This window comes from Scylla paramamosain, chromosome 17, assembly GCF_035594125.1.
Source record: "Scylla paramamosain isolate STU-SP2022 chromosome 17, ASM3559412v1, whole genome shotgun sequence".
In the NCBI taxonomy this organism is placed as follows: domain Eukaryota; kingdom Metazoa; phylum Arthropoda; class Malacostraca; order Decapoda; family Portunidae; genus Scylla; species Scylla paramamosain.
Genome location: NC_087167.1, coordinates 9,290,001 through 9,295,000, shown reverse-complemented (window position 1 = coordinate 9,295,000; position 5,000 = coordinate 9,290,001). Strand labels below are relative to the sequence as shown.

At 45.2% G+C, this 5,000-nt stretch overlaps 1 protein-coding gene and 1 long non-coding RNA gene across 4 annotated transcripts in view; both read right to left on the bottom strand.

The window, feature by feature from the left end:
* The window catches only part of LOC135108444 (uncharacterized), a 3,440-nt gene extending 1,130 nt beyond the window's left edge, over positions 1 to 2,310 (bottom strand). For both annotated transcript variants that reach the window (XR_010272270.1, XR_010272271.1), the window contains exon 1: positions 1,668 to 2,310. This is a non-coding gene — a long non-coding RNA (uncharacterized LOC135108444). The remainder of the gene's footprint in view (positions 1 to 1,667) is intronic.
* Positions 1 to 5,000, bottom strand: part of LOC135108443 (uncharacterized) — a 129,746-nt gene that overhangs the window by 84,489 nt on the left and 40,257 nt on the right. The gene's annotated exons all lie outside the window — the stretch shown is intronic.

Below are 5,000 nucleotides of genomic sequence, written 5' to 3'. Positions count from 1 at the left end.
TGGATAGCGAGGAGGGGGAAGAGGACGATGAAGTATAGTAAGAAGATGACCGTTGCACCCTAATCACACTTGCCGTACCACGATCACATCCCCGCGATTACGTAACTAGCTCTATAACACAAATCACGTCTACATGTCATTACCAACATCACCAGTATCACCACCACTATACTCTGCCATCACCACAACTTAAACACGCATCACACAGCACTATATCTCACCGCTACAGCCCCACACAGCCCGGCTCCCCCTGCTGTGATCACCAAACCTTTCGAAAAAACCCATTACCGGAAGAAAAACAGAGACAGGAGAAGGAAAAAATACGAACGAATGTTTCGTCATGATGGAGTCGATGGAAGACGCCAGTACCTGAGGAGAAAATAATCGCTTTGTGTACCTGTCTGTCTGTCTGTCTGTGTGTCTGTGTATGTGTGTGTGTGTGTGTGTCTAGCAGTTAGTCTCTACGTTTCTTGGGTAAATGGGGGGTTATGAACTCTGAGCCAACTCGTCAGAAGAAAGCGGCGTACCCAGAGAGGTAAGGTAGAAATGTCCTTTGAGATGTTTGAACGCTTTACATAAATGTTGTTTTTCCTACCTTCTTTACCATTCGAGACAAAAGACGAGTTGAGCTGCCGGCGAGATGAGAAAACGATTAAATAGAGTTTGTTCTGCGTGTTCCTTGAAAGGGACGCCTGGATGTTGGTTGAGAGAGAGAGAGAGAGAGAGAGAGGGTGAGTGGGGGGAGAGCTGTAGACAAAGGTATGTAGTGCAGCGGCGCCCGTTAAAAAAGAAGGATATTTCAGTGTATTACCGGTAACACGAATGCTTGGTATGCGCACGAACAAAGGCGACAGATCGAATACACATTTTCTTTTCAGGCTACACTGGTTTGTACGTGCCAGCGCCTGTCATCTTTTATTGGCGCTTTACAGTACGCGAGACAAGAAAAATGAAAAAAATAGTACTCTCTGTTACCGTGTATCATTATTATTATTATTATTACTACTACTATTCGTGCTATTAACCCTTTTGCTACTCTACTCGTCCTTCCTCAATCTTCCCAGCACTGTAAAAACTGTTTGCATGGAGACAAGGAAGAGAAAAAAGGGGAAAACAACTGGTTAATTTTTGCATTTTTAAGTTACAGAAATATCAACGAGAGTTTAGCATAAAAACAGCCTAAAAAAAATTACTGGTATTAAAGAAGAAAATTTGTCTGGCGGTGAAAGGGTTAATATCATAATTATTATTACTTTGAAGTCTCACGTCACCGGAAGTTGAGTTGGGCAAGGGAGGACCGGTTATGAAATAGGTAAGTACTTGTAAGTCACACTCACTCCTTTCCGTCCGCCTCGTCACAATTATCATCATCATTATCATTATTGACACCATCATTATTAGTAGCACTTCATAGCCTCACGTCACCTGAAATAGATTTAGGCAACACAGGGGCAGTGATGAACGAGGTAAGTAGTACTGGTAAGTCGCCCTCTTTCCTTCCTTGCCACCGTGACACACTAATGTTACGTACTGCGTCGCCTCCTCGTGAATATTGTACGTGTTTGTCCCTACCCTCCCACACGATATATTATCTATTCAAGAGAGAGAGAGAGAGAGAGAGAGAGAGAGAATAATCCATACGAGATAGTCAACTGTACAATACATACTGTGTACTGTGCCTTCCTAGTGTGTACTGATCAGAATCGAACACCTACCCTCGAAACACTGCTATCTATATGTTTGTTCCCCTCCTTCCCCGTGAGAGAGAGAGAGAGAGAGAGAGAGAGAGTCACTGTTTATCTCACAACCTTATCAGGAAACAGCCACTTATCTCTGAAGACGGTGACACCCCAAACGTCACGCACCAAGATACTGTTACATCCACCGCGTGTCTCCTCTCACCACCACACTCCACCCGCTCGTCTCGCCCACGCCAGCCTCCACCAACACTCCGCCTTGTTCACGTTCGCCTTCCCAGCCATTGTTGTTGGTAGGTTAATTTTCTAGCCTGGTTTTGGTTCAGACTCTTTTGTTCCATTCTGCCTCCTTGAGAACTTCGGTATTTTTTCACATACGCGCGCCCACACAGATACGTACACACACACACACACACAACACGATTTACAGTTTATATCAGGGAACGGAGCGAGAGAGAGAAAGCGCAGGTTAAAAATAGCACATAAAAACGTACACCTAACAAGCTCACTGTAATCGATACTACATCATACTAATTTATACGTACCATTTATTCCTAATTCAAAATCTGCAACATAATTTTACATTCCATTTACTCACGTCCATTTACTCATATTTCCCACGTACCGCCTCAACAGCACCTGAATGCAAGTCCAATCCTCCCTGCCAGCACCCCAACAGCCCAACACATCTGGAGCCCCTTGACACAGACACTCACGGGAGCCCAGAGCCACAGCCACAGCCACAGCCGCAGCAGCCACCAGCACCTCCCTCACCAGCACTGCCTCACACGTACCTGGAACAGACAGAAGACATAATTACACTGCATGTCAAGGTGTCAGTGATATACGTAAAAATAAAACGCCTTTACAACACCAGGGCTTCAGGAGATGTATAGAGTAATGGAAGGCATGTATTTTGAAGGAATCATGCTATTTTATTATATGTTATGTAAGTATTGTATGATGGCAAATGCCGTAGGTGTTGGTATCTCTGGACACACTTCGCGCACTACGGAACTTCGCTTTCTTACGTATGTAGCCTTTAAATGATAAGGTCACGATTGATTTTTTTTTCTTTTTCTTTTCTTTTTTTCGTTCAAGTTTATCTTTTATGCACGCCCCCTTTCCTTCCCTCCGTTGTTTCCTTCTCTCTCCTTTAGTTATGGCATACGATGGCCGAGAAAGAGAAAGAGAGAGAGAGAGAGAGAGAGAGAGAGAGAGAGAGAGAGAGAGAGAGAGAGAGAGAGAGAGAGAGAGAGAGAGAGAGAGAGAGAGAGAGATGTACTTTACTGCAATATGCATAACCTAATATTGTGAACGGTAGAAGAAGAATGGCTCGGAGAGAGAGAGAGAGAGAGAGAGAGAGAGAGAGAGAGAGAGAGAGAGAGAGAGAGAGAGAGAGAGAGCCAGGTACAGGTAAGTAAAGAACCAAATTACACCTGTGGCCTTCATCGTACTTGCGTAATTATTGACTTCCGTACAGATGTGTTACATGAATGCTAGGACCAGCCTCTACTCCCCCCCCTCTCTCTCTCTCTCTCTCTCTCTCTCTCTCTCTCTCTCTCTCTCTCTCTCTCTCTGGTTCCCCCTTCTTAATCCCGTTCCTCTATTGAATCTTAATATTACTCTCAAGAGCTCCGGAAATGGCGCCCACGCTCGTCTGAAGCTTTACGAGAAGGAGACGAAGGCGCGGAAACGACAACCAATCGGCCGTGTCTCCAGCACCAGCCCGGCCAGGAGCGGCGGCGGGAGGGAGGACACGGCGACCGGGGAGAAAAACACTAAAATACTTGTGATATTCCGCTTCCCACTCCCAGGCCCCATTAGGCTGTCTCTGGCCATATTCATCTTACTCGCGGCTTGATGATGCCATAATGCTGAGCGGCGGGTGGTGGTGGCGGCGGTGGTGGTGGTGGTGGTGGTGGTGGTGAGGGGACTGACTGGTAAGGGGAAGGTGCATTATGTAAAGATGCTCTGTAGTGGGTGAATGGGATGTATTGTGGTGATGGTGACTGATGGTTGAGATGAATGGTATTACTGTTATGTCTGCTGCTGCTGTTAGTCATATTTCTACTACTACTACTACTGCTACTACTACTGCTACTACTACTATTATTATTTCTTCTTCTCTTTCTACTGTAAATATTGTCACTGCAATTATTACTTTTTTTTTCTTTTCGATGTTATCTCTGCTGCTATAACTACGCACGTCCAGAAGACCACACGCTTCAACAACAACAACAACAACTGTTACTGCTGCTACTATTACTACTAATACTACTGATGATGATGATAATAATAATAATAATAATAATAATAATAATAATAATAATAATAATAATAATGGAACACCACCACTACCACCACCACAGAACCTCCAGCAGCAACAACAACAACAACAATAACAACAACAACAATCAAAACAATATCAATTACATGCATACTACTACAACGACAAACATTAAAAAAATAAACAAATAAACACAAAAGCAAATAACATCAACACCACCACCTCCAACACCACCAGCGGGAATAATAATGGTAATAACAGTAATGAGGGGGACATGGTGGAGGGGGAAGGAAAAAAGAGGAGAGCCTGAGTCAGCTAATGTTATCCTGAGCCAGCCAGCGTCCAGCCCTAGTACTGCCTCGCGCCCTCCAGTCAATATTTAGCCGTGGCCGAGAAGTCTTTCCAGCACACGGCTCGATGAGGCGCAAACACACCCCGGGCTGCCCTTCCGGTCCTAGAGGCGATCAATACTCTATAAATTACTCCTCTTTTCGCTCTCGCTCTCCGTCGTGTGGGCCTACAGAAACTAGCGGTCGGGGGTAAGGGGGACGGTGTCATATGGTGGAGTAATGGAAGTGGGAGGGATGTGGAGCGTTAAGGTCAGCTGTGTTGATTGATTAAGCGTGTTAGTGGAGTGGAGTGGTGTGAGGTGGAGAAGATAGCGTCACGTCACGATGGTGGGTGTAAGGAGAGGTGTGTGGTAGCGTGTGGTTGTGAAGCTTTGTGTGGGAGTGTCGTGTGGCGTGGTGTGATTATGAAGATATGCGTGACGTTTATGCAATGAAGGTATAATTTTAAGTTAGGGATATGTAAGGAAGTGAGGTTGTGGTGGTGGTGGTGGTGGTAATGGTGGTGGTGGTAAGGATGTGTCGTCTTAATATTGGTGGTTCAGTGATGGAATGCGGTGATGAATTGGGTGCAAATAACTACGAGTGGAGGTGAAAGGGAAGTGTGCGTGTATGTGTGTGTGTGTGTGTGTGTGTGTGTGTGTGTGTGTGTGTGTGTGTGTGTGT